The sequence below is a fragment of the Lepidochelys kempii genome, chromosome 8 (assembly GCF_965140265.1).
Source record: "Lepidochelys kempii isolate rLepKem1 chromosome 8, rLepKem1.hap2, whole genome shotgun sequence".
Lineage (NCBI taxonomy): Eukaryota > Metazoa > Chordata > Testudines > Cheloniidae > Lepidochelys > Lepidochelys kempii.
The window spans coordinates 96,381,631-96,402,351 of NC_133263.1; positions in this window are offsets into that span (position 1 = coordinate 96,381,631).

The window sequence follows — 20,721 nt, forward strand, 5'->3', positions numbered from 1 at the left end:
TTATATAATCCCTTTTATTATTTTTGGTCCTGATATACGGTATTTATTTATTTTAGTTTTCCTTGTCATTTTCTATATGTGCATGTTACGTTCATGGTCTTGTCTGAGTACTCACTGTTAGTAGCTAACTTATCAGCTGAAAATTCTTTGCTATAATGATAAAATATGAACAATGAGAGCATGGCCTGGTGGATAATCTTACTGACGTAGGGACATTTTAGTTGTCAGTATTTGCCTTAAAAATAAAATTTTCTGTTTTACTCTGTGACCTGGTTGATTATATTGTCACTTCATTGTTCTTCTAAACATTACAATAAAAGCATTCAAAGACATCTTAATATGTACAACAAACAAGGGCTTGCTCCTTTTCTCATTGAAATCAATACTGTTAGAGTTTTGTCTAGTTTATGTGGGACCAGGGTTAAGCCCTAAGCTTTGGTACTGAATACCTGAATCTTTGAGGGTCTGAGTGCTCTCATCTGCTAGGACTGGACTCTGATACTCCAAACAGGTCAGCCAGTTTGGAATCATAGAATCATAGAATCATAGAATATCAGGGTTGGAAGGGACCCCAGAAGGTCATCTAGTCCAACCCCCTGCTCAAAGCAGGACCAATTCCCAGTTAAATCATCCCAGCCAGGGCTTTGTCAAGCCTGACCTTAAAAACCTCTAAGGAAGGAGATTCTACCACCTCCCTAGGTAACGCATTCCAGTGTTTCACCACCCTCTTAGTGAAAAAGTTTTTCCTAATATCCAATCTAAACCTCCCCCACTGCAACTTGAGACCATTACTCCTCGTTCTGTCATCTGCTACCATTGAGAACAGTCTAGAGCCATCCTCTTTGGAACCCCCTTTCAGGTAGTTGAAAGCAGCTATCAAATCCCCCCTCATTCTTCTCTTCCGCAGACTAAACAATCCCAGCTCCCTCAGCCTCTCCTCATAACTCATGTGTTCCAGTCCCCTAATCATTTTTGTTGCCCTTCGCTGGACTCTCTCCAATTTATCCACATCCTTCTTGAAGTGTGGGGCCCAAAACTGGACACAGTACTCCAGATGAGGCCTCACCAATGTCGAATAGAGGGGAACGATCACGTCCCTCGATCTGCTCGCTATGCCCCTACTTATACATCCCAAAATGCCATTGGCCTTCTTGGCAACAAGGGCACACTGCTGACTCATATCCAGCTTCTCGTCCACTGTCACCCCTAGGTCCTTTTCCGCAGAACTGCTGCCTAGCCATTCGGTCCCTAGTCTGTAGCTGTGCATTGGGTTCTTCCGTCCTAAGTGCAGGACCCTGCACTTATCCTTATTGAACCTCATCAGATTCCTTTTGGCCCAATCTTCCAATTGGTCTAGGTCCTTCTGTATCCTATCCCTCCCCTCCAGCGTATCTACCACTCCTCCCAGTTTAGTATCATCCGCAAATTTGCTGAGAGTGCAATCCACACCATCCTCCAGATCATTTATGAAGATATTGAATAAAACCGGCCCCAGGACCGACCCTTGGGGCACTCCACTTGATACCGGCTGCCAACTAGACATGGAGCCATTGATCACTACCCGTTGAGCCCGACAATCTAGCCAGCTTTCTACCCACCTTATAGTGCATTCATCCAGCTCATACTTCCTTAACTTGCTGACAAGAATACTATGGGAGACCGTGTCAAAAGCTTTGCTAAAGTCAAGAAACAATACATCCACTGCTTTCCCTTCATCCACAGAACCAGTAATCTCATCATAAAAGGCGATTAGATTAGTCAGGCATGACCTTCCCTTGGTGAATCCATGCTGGCTGTTCCTGATCACTTTCCTCTCATGCAAGTGCTTCAGGATTGATTCTTTGAGGACCTGCTCCATGATTTTTCCAGGGACTGAGGTGAGGCTGACTGGCCTGTAGTTCCCAGGATCTTCCTTCTTCCCTTTTTTAAAGATTGGCACTACATTAGCCTTTTTCCAGTCATCCGGGACTTCCCCGGTTCGCCACGAGTTTTCAAAGATAATGGCCAGTGGCTCTGCAATCACAGCCGCCAATTCCTTCAGCACTCTCGGATGCAACTCGTCCGGCCCCATGGACTTGTGCACGTCCAGCTTTTCTAAATAGTCCCTAACCGCCTCTATCTCCACAGAGGGCTGGCCATCTCTTCCGCATTTTGTGATGCCCAGCGCAGCAGTCTGGGAGCTGACCTTGTTAGTGAAAACAGAGGCAAAAAAAGCATTGAGTACATTAGCTTTTTCCACATCCTCGGTCACTAGGTTGCCTCCCTCATTCAGTAAGGGGCCCACACATTCCTTGGCTTTCTTCTTGTTGCCAACATACCTGAAGAAACCCTTCTTGTTACTCTTGACATCTCTGGCTAGCTGCAGCTCCAGGTGCGATTTGGCCCTCCTGATAACATTCCTACATGCCCGAGCAATATTTCTATACTCTTCCCTGGTCATATGTCCAACCTTCCACTTCTTGTAAGCTTCTTTTTTATGTTTAAGATCCGCTAGGATTTCACCATTAAGCCAAGCTGGTCGCCTGCCATATTTACTATTCTTTCGACTCATCGGGATGGTTTGTCCCTGTAACCTCAACAGGGATTCCTTGAAATACAGCCAGCTCTCCTGGACTCCTTTCCCCTTCAAGTTAATCCCCCAGGGGATCCTGGCCATCCGTTCCCTGAGGGAGTCGAAGTCTGCTTTCCTGAAGTCCAGGGTCCGTATCCTGCTGCTTACCTTTCTTCCCTGCGTCAGGATCCTGAACTCAACCAACTCATGGTCACTGCCTCCCAGATTCCCATCCACTTTTGCTTCCCCCACTAATTCTACCCGGTTTGTGAGCAGCAGGTCAAGAAAAGCGCCCCCCCTAGTTGGCTCCTCTAGCACTTGCGCCAGGAAATTGTCCCCTACGCTTTCCAAAAACTTCCCGGATTGTCTATGCACCGCTGTATTGCTCTCCCAGCAGATATCAGGAAAATTAAAGTCACCCATGAGAATCAGGGCATGCGATCTAGTAGCTTCCGTGAGCTGCCGGAAGAAAGCCTCATCCACCTCATCCCCCTGGTCCGGTGGTCTATAGCAGACTCCCACCACTACATCACTCTTGTTGCACACACTTCTAAACTTAATCCAGAGACACTCAGGTTTTTCTGCAGTTTCGTACCGGAGCTCTGAGCAGTCATACTGCTCCCTTACATACAGTGCTACTCCCCAACCTTTTCTGCCCTGCCTGTCCTTCCTGAACAGTTTATAACCATCCATGACAGTACTCCAGTCATGTGAGTTATCCCACCAAGTCTCTGTTATTCCGATCACGTCATAGTTCCTTGACATCACCAGGACCTCCAGTTCTCCCTGCTTGTTTCCAAGGCTTTGTGCATTTGTATATAAGCACTTGAGATAACCTGTTGATCGCCCCTCATTGCCAGTATGAGGCAGGAGCCCTCCCCTCACAGACATTCCTGCCTGTGCTTCCTCCCGGTATCCCGCTTTCCCACTTACCTCAGGGCTTTGGTCTCCTTCCCCCGGTGAACCTAGTTTAAAGCCCTCCTCACTAGGTTAGCCAGCCTGCTGGCAAAGATGCTCTTCCCTCTCTTCGTAAGATGGAGCCCGTCTCTGCCCAGCACTCCTCCTTCATGGAACACCATCCCATGGTCAAAGAAACCAAAGCCTTCTCTCCGACACCACCTGCGTAGCCATTCGTTGACTTCCACGATTCGACGCTCCCTACCTAGGCCTTTTCCTTCCACGGGGAGGATGGACGAGAACACCACTTGCGCCTCCAACTCCTTTATCCTTCTTCCTAGAGCCACATAGTCCGCAGTGATCCGCTCAAGGTCATTCTTGGCAGTATCATTGGTGCCCACGTGGAGAAGCAGGAAGGGGTAGCGATCCGAGGGCTTGATGAGTCTCGGCAGTCTCTCCGTCACATCGCGAATCTTAGCCCCTGGCAAGCAGCAGACTTCTCGGTTTTCCCAGTCAGGGCGGCAGATAGATGACTCAGTCCCCCGGAGGAGAGAGTCCCCGACCACCACCACCCGCCTTCTCCTCTTGGGAGTGGTGGTCGTGGAACCCCCAACCTCAGGACAGCGCATCTCATGCCTTCCAACCAGCGGAGTCTCCTTCTGCTTTCTCGCCCCAGACATATCATCTGGTCCACTCTCCGCAACGATACCTGTGGAGAGAACATGAAAGCGGTTAGTTACCTGTGTCTGTGTTACTGGAACCCGGACATTCCGCTTACCTCTTCTGGAGGTCACATGTTGCCAAGCTTCTTCACTGGCCTCTTGGCTCCTCTGTGCAACCTGCTCTATATCTGTAGAGCTTTGTGCCCCTAGAAGCCTATCCTGAGTTTCGTCCAGGAAATCCTCAGTTTCCCGTATGCAACGCAGGGTCGTTATCTGTTGCTCCAGACCTTCAATCTTCTCTTCCAATATGGAGACCAGCTTGCACTTTGTACAGACAAAGTCGCTTCTGTCCTGTGGAAGAAAGACAAACATGGCACATCCAGTGCAGGTCACAACAGCTGAACCCCCCCCTTCCATATCACCTTCCTACTACGAGCTTCCTCAGAGCACTTTGCAAGACGTAAGCCTCACTGGGCTCACTCCAGGCGAACTCCCAGGCAAACTCCTGCTGTGAGCTGCTCTGCTGTCCCCGCTGCTCAGCTGGTTCTCCGCCGCTCAGCTGGTTCGTGAAGCTCTGGCTATTTTTAAACAGCCAGGCTTCCCTGTCGCAAACAGATCCTCCTCAAAATAATTTTTTTCTTTCTTTAAACATTGGCTTTAGTTGGTTAAAAATTTTCAAAAATTTTACTAGACTGGATAAAGAAATTAGGAGTGAAGAGTGGTGCATTATTTACTGGAACAGGATTTATCAGTTCCGTGCAGTCCTGGAGGTCACGTTGCTTCTGAGATTCTGCCTTGCCTTTCCCAGTTATGTTTGCCGATAAGGTTCAGTTGTAGTTCAGAGGATTTATGGAACATGCTTGGAGCACTCAGGGAAGACATAATTATTCAATTTTATTAACAAGTACATAGTTCTTTCCTTAGCTTGATAAGCTCAGAAGGATTACTTACCCGTAAAAATCTCATAGCAGCCAATAATTCAAAGATGAACCAATATCCTTTCTGTAGTTTGTTTTTTAAGCAGATTTTCTACCTGGCGAATAATTGCTTTTTTCTGTCCATCAGAATCAAAGCTGTGAAAGGTATTAGGAAATGGCTACTTGTTACAAAATGGAAAGATGGCAGAACGTTAGTAAGATTCAGTGACGACCTCTTCTTCCTGTGTCTTACTGAATTCATTTGTATCTTGCTGTCTGTGTGCTATAATTTTGGGTTGTTAATATCTTAAATTATAATCAGGTTAATTAACACTGGAGAAGAGAGGCCCATAGAATTCCTGCAGGCACACCAAAGACTCTTCAACTAGCCTTTCCTACATATTGTGGTCCAATCTTTTCAATGCTGTGGGCCAGATGCTAGTTTTGCAGCACCTCTGTGGACCACATGCAGAAATATAATTCCAGAATCGATTTTAGGATTTAGCCATTAAGGCACTAATGGGGTTAAGAAGTAACAAAATTAAATAAAAAAGATACTAGCTCACCTCTTTCTTGAATTTCAATGAGATATCAACTCAGGGGCACACCCAGAAATTTTTTAAATGGTAACCATGCCCCTCTGCATCCTGACTCAGAGAGGAGACTCTGGCAGGGGCCTCACTGCAGTCCATATATATGCTCAGACCCTCTGGCTTGTGCAGCAGTAAAGATTCTCCCTTCCCCGACTTGCAGAATGGGTTTCTGGCTGCACTGATCATAGGGGAGGCAGAATACAGGGCTAGGGGGCTCAACTGCACCCCTATCCCCACCCACTGGCCGGTTCTGAGGCCACAGAGACCCAGTAGCTGCTGCCTCCCCTCCTAGACACGCCTTAGACAGCTGCGTGGCCACTGCTCACACAGGAGGTAATGGGCTGGGGCACTCACCTCTCCTTCCAGCTGGGAGCCACTGCCAGAGTCCTGGTGCTGCAGGGTGGTAGGGGACTGGAGGCCTTACCAATCCTCTGAGCTTCCCGCTCCAGGTGGGCCAGCTGCAGGGAGGGGGACTGTTTGTAGACCATATACCAGATCTCTACACAGGGGGCCCATGAGACTGCATAGTACTGGATCTCTCTGGGCTGCGCCACGTACAGGGCTGGACAAAATCATTGTGCAGGCTGGAGCCTGACTGGGCAAGTTGGATCACTGGTACTCTCCAGTGTCAGATGGCCATGTTCTTACTGTACGAGCGAAATACCAGAAGCTAGGAAGTCCTACATTTTAATCCAAACTCTGATATTGAGTGACTCAGTACACGTCACTGGACTCATTGGCATCAATTTCTGTAGCTGTATAATGCAGAAATAGCACTTTATTTACCTACTGTACTTGACGGTGCTGTGAGAATTTAATTAATATTTACAAAGAGTGGGCCAGATCCTCATCCGGATTAAACTGAAGTATGTGGAGCTACACCAACAAAGATATGCTAGTTTACACTAGCTGAGGACCTATTCCTTTTTTTGTTTTATGGGCAGAGTTTGTAGTGCTGCTTGTAAAGATTTTCCAGTACTTTCCATTATAAGACACGTTGCGTATAACTTTGCCAACATTTAATCCAGAGATGCCAAGGGTTGGCTGTCCTTAAGAGTGAGATTTGCAGTCCCAAGAAGTGAGATTCAAGGCCAAAGAGTGAGACTTTCCAGGTGGCGTGTTTGTCATTGCTTAAGACAGGGACTCTCATATTTGGTCCTTGGCAACATCCAATAGTCCAGCACTTATCATAGAATCATAGAATATCAGGGTTGGAAGGGACCTCAGGAGGTCATCTAGTCCAACCCCCTGCTCAAAGCAGGACCAATCCCCAATTAAATCATCCCAGCCAGGGCTTTGTCAAGCCTGACCTTAAAAATATCTAAGGAAGGAGATTCCACCACCTCCCTAGGTAATGCATTCCAGTGTTTCACCACCCACCTAGTGAAAAAGTTTTTCCTAATATCCAACCTAAACTTCCCCCACTGCAACTTGAGACCATTACTCCTTGTTCTGTCATCAGCTACCACTGAGAACAGTCTAGATCCATCCTCTTTGGAACCCCCTTTCAGGTAGTTGAAAGCAGCTATCAAATCCCCCCTCATTCTTCTCTTCCGCAGACTAAACAATCCCAGTTCCCTCAGCCTCTCTTCATAAGTCATGTGTTCCAGTCCCCTAATCATTTTGGTTGCCCTCCACTGGACGTTTTCCAATTTTTCCACATCCTTCTTGTAGTGTGGGGCCCAAAACTTGACACAGTACTCCAGATGAGGCCTCACCAATGTTGAATAGAGGGGAATGATCACGTCCCTCGATCTGCTGGCAATGCGCCTACATATGCATCCCAAAACGCCATTGGCCTTCTTGGCAACAAGGGCACACTGTTGACTCATATCCAGCTTCTCGTCCGCTGTAACCCCTGGGTCCTTTTCTGCAGTACTGCTGCCGAGCCATTCGGTCCCTAGTCTGTAGCGGTGCATGGGATTCTTCCGTCCTAAGTGCAGGACTCTGCACTTGTCCTTGTTGAACCTCATCAGATTTCTTTTGGCCCAATCCTCCAATTTGTCTAGGTCCCTCTGTATCCTATCCCTACCCTCCAGCATATCTACCTCTCCTCCCAGTTTAGTGTCATCTGCAAACTTGCTGAGGGTGCAATCCACACCATCCTCCAGATCATTAATGAAGATATTGAACAAAACTGGCCCAAGGACCAACCCTTGGGGCACTCCACTTGATAGTGGCTGCCAACTAGACATGGAGCCATTGATCACTACCCATTGAGCCCGACAATCTAGCCAACTTTCTATTCACCTTATAGTCCATTCATCCAGCCCATACTTCTTTAACTTGCTGGCAAGAATACTGTGGGAGACCGTGTCAAAAGCTTTGCTAAAGTCAAGGAACAACACGTCCACCGCTTTCCCCTCATCCACAGAGCCAGTTATCTCATCATAGAAGGCGATTAGATTAATAGTTTGTTTTAAAATATACATTGCTCAATATTGCATATGAAACACTTAAATGTCCTAATTCATATTAAATTCTAGGGCATGTGAGAATTCTATATGCAATGCAAAACAGAACAGCTTCTGGCAACACAGTGTATATTCTAAAACAGAAGTCTTGCCAGCTGCTGGGACAATGAAGGGCCATGAATTTGTCCTGTGTGCTTTAAATTTTGAATTGTATTTTGCAGAACCTGCAAACTTCTGATCACGTCCTGCTCATTTTTTGGGTGAATTCGTATTTTTTGTCCCCTCCTCCCCTTCGGTGTAGCTTCCTCGCTCCTCTGGGGTGTGCCTGTACTCCCCATGGTTATCACAGTACACAAGCTTGGAAAGCAGCTTTCCAAGCTCTAAGCCCCATGCATGAGGCCCCGGATATATTGTCTTTCTCAGTGATTGAGTAAAAATATTTTAAATCTTTATATATTTACTCAAAATGAGTGAGATAAGATTAGGAATGTATGTGTAAGTGAGACAGCATGATAATGAGTGAGTCTCGCACCCAATGAGTGAAGTTTAATATGTCTGTTAATCATTCAGGCTGAAATTTTCCATGCCAGGTGTCTTCTTCATCCTGAATTTTGTAGGAAAATCTCACCAGAAATGGTTGTGACATTTCTGAGAATGAGATAAGAGAAAAATACTTTTTGCCCATGTTTTAAACATTTTTTTAACGAGGGTTTTGTTAAGAAACGCCTCCATATTTTGGAGCAAGCAATTGCAATTTGGCAGAGAATTGCCTTTGTGTCAGGATTGGCTTTTTGCTGTCCTCCTGAAAAAAAAAACTGCCCAAATTTGGCCAAGGTGTATCTTTGAAAAATCTCAGTTTGCACAATCTCTGAGGTGTTTTAGAGTTTGTCAGCTTAATTCTCCAAAGATTCCATCTATACTGACCATGCTCCCCACTCAGGAGTACAGCAGCTGAGCTGGACTTTCCATGCAGTTGCTGCTCCCAGCTGCTGCAGGCTGTTGTGTCACTATGCACATGAACTGAGTTCAGAAGGAGACTCCTGTACTCTTAATGCTCACCCTGTTGGTGCCTAGGAAGCATGGAGAAGGAGGAAGCAGCCTGACTAATGCAGAGGGGAGAGGAGCCAGGCCTATGGGGAAGTGGAGAGGGTAGATTTGGAGCCAGGACGTGGGGGAATACTGGGACTGACTGTCCAAGGAGTCTGGATGGTGTTGGGGTGAGGAGGAGGTCTGGGGTTAGGAACCCAAGAACAATCACTGGGACTGGAGTCTGTCGTGGGGTGAAGACTGGGACTTGGATGAGGAGCCCAGATGGGATACTGGCTGGGCAAGGAGATTGGAAATGAGACTGGTGGACAGAGACTGGGACTGGCTAGGCAAAGAGACTGCGGTTATGATGAGGAGTGTGTGAGTGGTCGGGGGGGAGAGTATTGATAAAATTGGCTTAGGGACAGTCTTGTGGGGGATAGAGGCAGAATGTTCTGTAGTCTCTATATATAGTACAGTCCCCTCCAGAACCTGGAATGGAACTCAGTATTCCTGTGTCTCACCATTCGTTTTTTGTCAACAAATAGTTATGAATCACACCTGCAAAGTGTGTCTCATCACCCTCTAAGTGGCTGATCTATTGAGGATGACAGTATACTACTGCTACCAGTTTCTTAGCTAGCTCCTGCAATCCCCTGCTTCATTCATTAGAAACCTTCCAACTTCTGCCATAAATGAGGCAAAGGTCCTGCAGACAACAGGTTTCTTCACTACACAACCCCAATTAATCCCCAGAGCATGGTCCATCCTGTCATGTGCACTGAATGACGCAGAGGTCTAGTGGAAAAAGTAATATTTGATCATGTAATTAAAGACTGTATCATAATGCATATGCACAAGAGGGCCAAATTACTTACTTCTCTCATTTCCAACTTTTGAGTGCTTGATTTTGCAACCTTAATGTTCTTTTAATATAGTTTTTGTATGAAATTTTGATATTTTTCCAAAATTTGAGTGACTCAAGTCCATGAGAATGGGAAAAATCAAACATTCTTTAAATTTAGGGCCTGATCTTCAGCAGGTATAAATAGGTATGGCTCAGTTAAAGACAGTGGAGTTATTCCAACCTGTTCTCACTGAGGATCTGTCCCTTAAATTCTTTCCAAGCATACTGCTTTATTTTCATGAATCTAAAATGGTTTTCTTGCACTTTAAGTTCTGAGAATGCCTTTCCTTTTTCCAATGAATGTGTTATTTTCTTCTTGTGCCTCCAGCCAGCTAGACTTGGAGATTAGTCACAAGCAGAGATGTACATTTTCCCTGTTAGTATTCATGCTGTTCCATTAAATACATTAAATTCACCAACCAATTTTTAAAAAATATTAATACCTCAATTTCAGGAGAAAGTTTTAATTTAAACCCTGGTGCAGACCGAGTCAGGGTAAGCTTCCACAGAGAGCTCTACCAATGCACCTCACCCGGGACACATGGTGGAAAGCAAACACATTTTCACTTTAATCAGGACCTAACACCCTATCTTTACTTAAAGTAGCATCACTTAACGATTAAACATCAACAGTTGAACTAACATGAACATTTAGCTTGAGTAATTGGGGATGGATTGTGGTTGGCCCTGCATGGATGCATGAGAGAGTAGATGGGGTAAAAGAGTCTTGCCCCATTTTCCACAACACCGCCATGCAAAGGGCCAGCATGTGGCCTATGAAGGACTTAAGTGGGACTGAAGTGGTGCATAGACATTGTGCGTGGCCCTTTGCAGGGATGAATTCCACACACTAAAGGTGAGGACTGTTTCAGGTTAGCACCTGTGCTACCCTCTCCAAGGTGCTAGGAAAGAGTGACGTGAGAGTGTAGCCATGCCCCATCCTCCTCCATGCCCATCAGCAGATGGGACCCAACAAAAAAGGAGTGCATTCTGCACCTTTTTCAAAAGCATGCACTTCTTCCACAATCCCCAAAGCATTTTGGTAGAGTCAGCAAGAATTCCACTGGGGGTTCTCCCTGCTACAGTACTTCTCCCCTTCTCCCATGTGATGATGTACACACACAAAATGTAGGCTTTGTATTAATGCCTCACTCTGGGCTTTGATATTTATTTACATGATACATTTGCGTTTTCAGGATTAGCTAATGATTTCTGTAGACAGGGCTGGCCCTAGACCAAATGGTGCCCAAGGTGAGAAGGATCTCCGGCACCTCCCCTCCCATTTCACAACTTTGAATCATGATTTGCATGCATGATTTATCTCTGTCATATAAGATGATAGATTTTCCCGCTAGATTTGTACATTTGTATTTATTCATGCCATGTATAAGCAAATATGGAATACCTGAAACATTTACCTCAAACATTCTATTTTCTCTTGTGTCGCTAACAACAAAACCAGCAACCTGAGCTCAGTTCCCCCCAAGCCCAGCAACCCAGACAATTGCCTGGGTCACCTGCCCCTAAATAAATAAAGCTGAAGAAACCGCATCAGCAGATACATGGTCAGAGTAGAGGTGGTTGAAATAAATGACTCTCTGTCTCAGCATTCAGTGATATGTAAAACATGGATAGAGACTGAGGCCATGTCTACACTACGAAAGTACTCTGATTTTACAGAAGTTGATTTTTGGGAACAGATTGTTTTAAGTTGAGTGCATGCGTCCACACTAAGCACATTGATTCGGTGGTGTGTATCCACAGTACCGTGGCAAGTGTTGAGATTCCGAGCAGTGCACTGTGGGTAGCTATCCCACAGTTCCCGTAGTCCCCGCTGCCCACTGGAATTCTGGGCTAAGCTCCCAATGCCTGATGGGGCCAAAAATTTGTCGCGGGTGGTTATGGATAAATGTTGTCATTCAACCCTCCCTCCCTCCATGAAAGCAACAGCAGACAATCATTTTGCGCCCTTTTCACTGGATTGCCAAAGCAGACGCCATAGCACGGCAAGCATGGAGCCCGTTCAGCTCACCGCAGCAGTTATGACTATTGTAAACACCTCACACATTATCATGCAGTTTATGCAGAACCAGCACCTGAAAAACCAGGCGAGGAGACGACGGCAGCACGGTGATGAGGACATGAATACAGATTTCTCTAAAACCGTGGTCCCCGGCAATTTGGAGATCATGGTATTACTGGGGCAGGCTCATTCTGTGGAACACCGATTCTGGGCTCGGGAAACAAGCACAGAGTGGTTGGACCGCATAGTGTTGCAGGTTTCGGATGATTCCCAGTGGCTCCGAAACTTTCGCATGCATAAGGGCAGTTTCATGGAAGTTTGTGACTTGCTTTCCCATGCCCTGAACCGCAAGAATACCAAGATGAGAGCAGCCCTCACAGTTCACAAGCAAGAGGCAATAGCCCTGTGGAAGCTTACAATGCCAGACAGCTACCGGTCAGTCGGTAATCAATTTAGAGTGGGCAAATCTACTGTGGGGGTTGCTGTGATGCAAGTAGCCAACACAATCATTGTGCTGCTGCTATCAAAGGTAGTGACTCTGGGAAATGTGCAGGTCATACTAGATGGCTTTGCTGCAATGGGATTCCCTAACTGTGGTGGGGCTATAGACGGAACGCATATCCCTATCTTGGGACTGGACCACCAGGACAGCCAGTACATAAACCGCAAGGGGTACTTTTCATTGGTGCTGTAAGCACTGGTGGATCACAAGGAATGTTTCACCAACATCAATGTGGGATGGCCGGGAAAGGTTCATGATGCTCACGTCTTCAGGAACTCTGGTCTGTTTAAATGGCTGCAGGAAGGGATTTACTTCCCAGACCAGAAAATAACTGTTGGGGATGTTGAAATTCCTATAGTTATCCTTGGGGACCCAGCCTACTCTTTAATGCCCTGGCTCATGAAGCTGTACACAGGCACCCTGGACAGTAGTAAAGAGCTGTTCAACTATAGGCTGAGGAAGTGCAGAATGGTGGTAGAATGTGCATTTAGACGTTTAAAGGGTCGCTGGTGCAGTTTACTGACTCGCTCAGACCTCAGTGAAACCAATATTCCCATTGTTATTGGTGCTTGCTGTGTGCTCCACAATCTCTGTGAGAGTTAGGGGGAGACGTTTATGGCAGGGTGGGAGATAGAGGCAAATCGCCTGGTCGCTGAATACGCGCAGCCAGACACCAGGGCAGTTAGAAGAGCACAGCAGGAAGTGCTGCGCATCAGAGAAGCTTTGAAAACCAGTTTCATGACTGGCCAGGGTACCGTGTGACACTTCTATTTGTTTCTCCTTGATGAAAACCTGCCCCCTTGGTTGCCTCTAAATTCCCTGTCAGCCACCTGCCCTCCCCCCTTCGATCACAGCTTGCTTGCAAAGGAAATAAAGTCACTATCATTTAAAAAACATGTATTCTTTATTAACTGATTATAAAAATAGGGAGATAACTCACAAGGTAGCCCGGGTTGGCTGTGGGAGGAGGGAAGGAAAAGGCCACTTCAAAACTTGTTGAGTGACAGCCTTCTGTTGCTTGGACTGTCCACTGGGATGGAGTGGGTGGGTGCCTGGAGCCTCCCGCCCACCCCCACCCCCGTGTTCTTGGGCGTCTGGGTGAGGATGATGGAACTTGCGGAGGAGGGAGGGCGGTTAAACAGGGGCTGCAGTGGCAGTCTGTGATCCTGCTGCCATTCATGAACCTCCACCGGAGCATGTCTGTTTGATCCCGCAGTAGCCTCAGCGTTGCCTCATGCCTCCTCTGATCTTCCTGCTGCCACCTCTCCTGACGTTCATCAGTTGCTTTCCTGTACTCTGCTATTGTGTCCCTCTACACATTCTGCTGAGCTCTGTCAGTGCCGGACGACTGCATGACTCGGAGAACATTTCATCGCGCGTGCATTCTTTTTTGCCACCTTATCTGAGATAGCCTTTGGGACGGAGGAGGGAGGCTTGAAACATTTGCAGCTGCTGGAGGAAAAATGGGGAGTGAAGTATTTAAAAAGATACATTTTACAGAACAATGGCTATACTCTTTCACGGTGAACGACACTATTCACATTACACAGCACATGTAATTTTGGTACAAGGTCACATTTTGCATCTTATATTGAGTGCCTGCGGCTTTGGTGTTAGAGATCACACACGCAATGCCAGGCAACAGAATTCGGCTTGCAGGCGGTCATGGTAAGCCATAGTCTTTCGGCTTCTACAACTTTCATAACAGCAGGGCCCTCCTCTCCCATACCAAGCAAAGCACGTTGAGTTGGCCATTTAGTGCTGCGGTTTTCCTGTTAACATGCAGCAGCAGAAACCAAACTAACGCCCCCACACATCCAATTCTCTGGGATGATTGCTTTACCCCTCACCACACCGTGTGGCTGGTATCAGGGAAGATTCCTGCTAGCCAAACGCGAACGGCTCAGCGCCAAAGCCCCACCACCACCACCACATGGCTAACTGCGGGGAGGATTTCTTTTCAGCCACAGGCAAACGGCCCAGTAGGAACAGCCACCTCTGAATGTCCCCTTAATTAAATTCCCCTATTTCAACCAGGTTATCATGAATGATATCACTCTCCTGAGGATAACACAGAGATAAAGAATGAATGTTGCTTGAATGCCAACAAACACCAGGACCATACACTGCCAGACTTTGTCATGCAGTGATACCAGATTACTTGCTACTAGCATGGCATGGTAAAGTGTCTTACCATGGAGGATGGAATAAAGCTGTTCTCCCCAGAAACCTTCTACAAAGGTTTTTAGAGTACCTCCAGGAGAGCTTCATGGAGATGTCCCTGGAGGATTTCCGCTCCATCCCCAGACACATTAACGGACTTTTCCAGTAGCTGTACTGGCCTCAGGGCTATTTAATCATTGGAAAATGATTGCTTTTAGAACATGTATTGTATTTAAAAAGGTACACTCACCAGAGGTCCCTTCTCTGGCTTGGTTGGGTTGGGAGGGTATTTCAGTCAGGGTGATAAAAAGATCCTGGCTCTCGGGAAGAATGGTGTGCTGTGAGCTCTCCTCAAGCTCATCCTCCTCTTCTTCCCCGTCCGCAAAATCCTCAGGCATGGCGGAGAGTACCCCATCATCGGAGTCCACGGACAGGGGTGGGGTAGTGGTGGTGGGGGCCCCCCCCTAGAATTGCATGCAGCTCAGCGTAGAAGCAGCATGTCTGGAGCTCTGTCCCGAAGAATCCATGTGATTCTTTCATTTTCTGGTACGCTTGTCTGAGCTCCTTAAATTTCACGCGGCATTGTGTTGCGTCCCTATTGTAGCCTCTGTCCCTCATGGCCTCGGAGATTTTTTGAAATGTTTTGGCATTTCGTCTTTTGGAACGTAGTTCTGATAGCACAGATTCCTCTCCCCATGCAGCGATCAGATCCAGTACCTCCCATTCGGTCCATGCTGGAGCTTTTTTTCGATTCTGGGATTGCATGGTCACCTGTGCTGATGAGCTCGCCTGGCCAAACAGGAAATGAGATTCAAAAGTTCCCGGGGCTTTTCCTGTACACCTGGCCAGTGCATCCGAGTTTAGAGTGCTGTCCAGAGCAGTCACAGTGGTGCACTGTGGGATAGCTCCCAGAGGCCAATACCTTCGAATTGCGTCCACACTAACCCTAATTCGAAAAGGCGATGTCGATTTCAGCACTAATCCCCTCATTGGGGAGGAGTACAGAAATTGGTTTTAAGAGCCCTTTATGTCGAAAAAAATGGCTTTGTTGTGTGGACAGGTGCAGGGTTAATTTGATTTAATGCTGCTAAATCCGACATAAACTCATAGAACAGACCAGGCCTGAGAAACATCTTTTTTTCCTGATTAACCTCTTCCCCATCCTGCCTCCACCTTTTGTGATGACAGGCAGCTTTTTATACGTTAGGGGAGAATGTACAGCCAAACACATGGGCGGCGGGTAATGGAGCTGGGGGAGGCTAAGCCCCCGCTAACACTCCTCATCTCAGCCTTGGGGCTGGGTGGCAGGTGGTGCTCAGAGCTCCTCTAGGTGGCCCAAGCTCAAGACTTGGCCCCCTCTGGGGCTCCTCCGGATTGCTCTGGGCGCCAGCAGGCTGGCCGAAGCTTGGAGCTGCTCCAGGTATCGGTGGGCTGCTCTGGGCGGCGCTAGCCGAGGTTCGGGCCTGTGCCAATAGGCCAGTCTGGAAGAGGGGATGTGAAAGGGAGAGAGTGGAGGTGGGACAAGGGACTAGCATCCCCAAACGAGGTCCATGGCCAAACATCTGTGACATCATGGAGTTTTGTCAGGGACTTTAATAGGGCTGGTGCGCTCTCTCCTCCAGGATTAAACATTACACTCATGTGTAACTCTGAGTGCACAGCAGAAAGAGGAGCATTTAAAATTCTGTGCATTAGAAGATGGCCAATGTTTTGAAAGATCCAGAATAGAAAGTCTGTAGCTAATTGTGTTTTTACATGTGGGTTGCTATGTGAGAAATGGTGATTGCCATAAACTAACCCAAATAGTATGGCATTTCATTATCAGTTAATAAAGCACCAGCTGGTTTTGCTAACTTAATTTCTACTATATATCATGCAGACAACTAAAATTTAGCCCAGTGTTGCTATGGTTTTTGTTTTTCAAAGCAATAATTATTTTCCTTTTGAAAAACCCTGTTACTGTGCTTGTTATCTGATTCATGGCTCTGATTTTTATTAATAAAAAGTGACATTTATTTCAGACTATATTTAGGCCGATCACCAAATTAATCATGTGGTTGTATTCATAGGAAGGGACCCCTATCTGCTAATATAGTAGGATCAGTCCACTAGAGGGAAAGCTGCCTGCTTTAATAATAAGCTGGATTGATCACATCTATTCTATGTTGTGTAATGGGGAAAGATTGTGTGTGTGTGTGTATAGTATATTCATAGTGCAATATTTTAAAGAACAGTTTGCTTATTTGTATTACAGTAATTCCTAGAGTTCCCAACTGAGATTGGGATGCCACTTGCTGGCTGCTGTACAAACACAGTAAAAGACAGTCTGTGTTCTAAAGAGCCTACAGTCTGAACAGACTCTGTCCAAGACAAAGGAAATATCCATATTTTACAGATTGGGAACTGAAGCACAGATTTGGGCCTCTGTCCTAGAAAGACTTAAGCACATACTTAACTTTACACTGAAACTGACTGGACTACTTATGTATCCAGGCCTGTTGCCATAGGGAAGTTGGGAATGAGGCGCTAGATAGAAAATCGCCGTATTTCTCTCCTCTCCCCCAGCAGTGGCTGCTGTGCGGTTGGCTCCCTTGCAAAGTAATAGGTCCACTCTCCCTCTCCCACTGCTGGCTGCCTCCTCTGAGCACACAGATCCAGAGAAGGAGGAGAGGCAGAGTAGATGTCACTGGGGAGAAAGAGTTCCGGAGCAAGAGCCAAAAGACAGAGCCTCGGAAGAACTTGGCATGGAGTTGAAGGCACAGGCACCGACTTTCCAAAGTGTCAGGGGGTGCTTGAACCCCGGCTGTGCCCCAGGACCCGCCCCCACTCCACTCCTTCCCCCAAGGCCCCACCCCGCCCCACCTCTTCCTGCACCATTCAGCCTCGTCTTCCGAGCATGCCGCGCCATCACTCCCCCTCTCTCCCCAGTGCCACCTGCATGCTGCGAAACAGCTGATCACAGCAGCCGGGAGGCATGGGGAAAGGGGGAAGGAGCTGATGGGGGGCTGCCGGTGGGTGCTCAGCACCCACCATTTTTTTTTCCTTGGGAGCTCCAGCCCCGGAGCACCCACAGAGTTGGCGCCTGTGGCTGAAGGGCCAAGAGGAGGGGGCAGAGATGCATAGAGAGATGGAGGGCAGAGGTAGATGGAGAAGAGGCAGTGGAAGGACTGGAACACAAGGAGTTCATGGCTTGAGGGAAGCTTGGACAGAAGCGTGATGCAGGTGCTGTGGTCTGAAAGCAGAATAGGGAGGAGTTCCTCGGGCAGGAAGGAAAAGGATGAGACGATGGAGGGAGGATCATAGTGTGTGGGTGTGTGGGTGTGCGCGTGCGCGTGCCTCAACACTCCAACATTCTGCGAAAGGAGGCTAGGGGTTAGAGAGAGAGTAAAGGAAGAAAGAGACTGCAAAAGGGAGAGAGGACATACAGAGCAAAAGGTGAGATGCCAAGGTTGGGAGAAGAGACCCTAAAGAAGGGGATAAGTCCATAGGATTGTAGGAGAAACTCCAGGGGTGAGAGAGAAGAGGATTCTAGGGGAATGGAGGAGAAACTTTTTAGAAAGGGAGGTGGGGCATGAGTGAGGGGATGTTGTGGGCAAGAGAGATGAGTGGGATCCCAGGTGAACTGAGAAACAAGACCTCAGGAAGTGGTGAGAAGCAAGGGGATACAGAAGGGAGGAGGGAGTTGTTCCTAGATCCAAGGAGGGATAAAGAGGTTGAGGGTGGGGTAAAGAGGAGAGAAGAGACTAGGAGTATAGGAGCCAGTGGAGGGAAGGAAGGAAGAGGTACAGGTGGGAGGAGATTCTCTGGGTATGTTGACACTGTAGTTGGGAGTGTGCTTCCTGCAGCAAGTAGACATAGGGCTAGATTTGCTCGAGCAGCATGCTAAAAATAGCAGTGTAGTCATGGCAGCACAGGCGGAAAGTTTGGGCTAGACACCCAAGTACAAACCCACCTGGATGTCCTAGGTGTGTACTTGCGGGGGAAGGGGGAGTGCCAGCAATCCATTCCAGTTCAAAATCCCCATGATCCATTTGATGCATCCAGCTGAAGCGGGCACAGTTTTCCTTTGCTAGTGTTCAAAGCAAGTGCTGGGAGCAATTCTGAATTCTTCTCCCTGTGTAAGGAAAGTCCAGAGAAATCCTTCCTGCCAACAGGCAGAATGCCTCTCGAGGTCCCTTCTAGTCCTGTGATTCTATGTATTGCATGTATAGTGGCCCACAGAAACTCTGTGATTCTCCCATGCTACATAGCTATAGAGGCTATTCTTGTTTCCAGGAGGGGGCTTCACTTCAATTAGTAGCAATGCATTACGTATTACACTGCTGGCTAGAGCTGCCCCATTCTCAGCTTACAGCTCCTTCAGAAACTTGGCAAGAGAAGAGAGGTGGAGGTCCACTGAAGGTGAATATAATTGAAAAGGAAGGGAGCCCATGTAGGGATTATTATTTTCGTTTGATCTTATTCCTCCAAACCTTTTGGCCAGACCAGGATACTCTGTCTTCCCAAGGGATGAATTAGTTCTTTTCCAGTTCAAGAACTGTTGTAGGTACAGTTGGCTGCACAGCCCCTCAAGAGGGAGACAGGCTGCATTAGCAAACGTTGTGGAGTTCAGGTGGCAGAGAGTTCATTTGGACAAATTCTCTTCACTCTGTGATACTGTAACCCTGGGGATGCTGCTTTTTGGTAGTAGTTGTGGCCATCGGCAGGAAACTAATTTTTCTCCTGATTACACTAGCCGACTGCAGAGCCAGGAGGAAGGACTCTTGTTCGGACAATTAGAAAAGATGATTGAAGCATTTTTCTGGTTTGAGCCATTTTGCCACATGCTTATGAAGAAAAGCTATTTGATGTGCAGAAAGCACACTTCTTTCTTACTGTGTCTGGTAACTGCTGTATCCCTGTCTAGCATATTGTGGGTGCTGCCATAAAACAAATGATTAATAATAGTTATAACTGCATCACTGTATTTAATGCTCGTATGCAATGTTGTTGTAACCGTGTCAGTCCCAGGATGTTAGAGATACAAAGTGGATGAGGTAATATCTTTTATTTGGCCCGACTTTGGTTTGTCTCTCACCAACAGAAGTTGGTCCAATAAAAGACATTACCTCACCCACCTTGTCTCTTCAATGCTCTTAAGCATTTTGGGGTACAGTTTTGTTCAAAGTGAGGTTGTACTGTATTGTATTTGTTTGTTGCTACAAACCCACCATAATGATTTCACTCCTTTACTTGTGAAATCCTTAATGATGGGGTCTGCCATCAGTTTAAATGACTACTCCATTGGAACCCACAGAATGTCAGGATGTACCCAGTACGTTCAGCATTAGAGGAGTTGCCTGATTATTGCAAGAGAAACCTGGAACTGTATGTTCATCAGCAGTTATCTGCTTAAAGAGGCAACTGTTCTGTACCTCAGTTACTATATTATCAAGATCACTTGCATGGTTAGAGTAAATACCATTGATAGCTAATCAACAGTTATGGTATTGAATTAACTGGCCCTGCCCTAATCTCAATATTGTAGATATAAGCATGGGATTGTTGTACAGCTGTTGGAGAATAATAGCAAGAAGTAACGAGGAGCTCACCTCAACATGGATATGTAGAATTTTTCTACAAAAATACTGTTGGAAATGTATTAAAGTGCAGTTCCGTATCATGCATAAGAGCCATGGTGTGCGGGAAATAGGTGTGTGCATTGTGAATTGTTGTAGTGTGGTCAGTATATTCCCCTGTGTGTTTTGTGCTCTGACCTTTTCTATCTGATGAAGGCATTTGGAGTTGGAGAAGGTGAACCTTGGGAACCTTAAAAAAACACATTTTTAATATTAATTTACGTGCAAATTGGTGGAAGTAAATTGATGCTAATTTACTGATTACTAAGAGAATCACTTCCAATTAAACCGTGTATATTATTTTTACCAGCGGCTTCTAAATTATTGTTTTCATATTAGCACTATGATTAATGACTTCACAAACATTTAAAGAAGAGGGTATAGTTTAATAAGCATATCCACCATATAAACCATAGAGGATTCAGCAACCAGGCAAATAAGCACACTG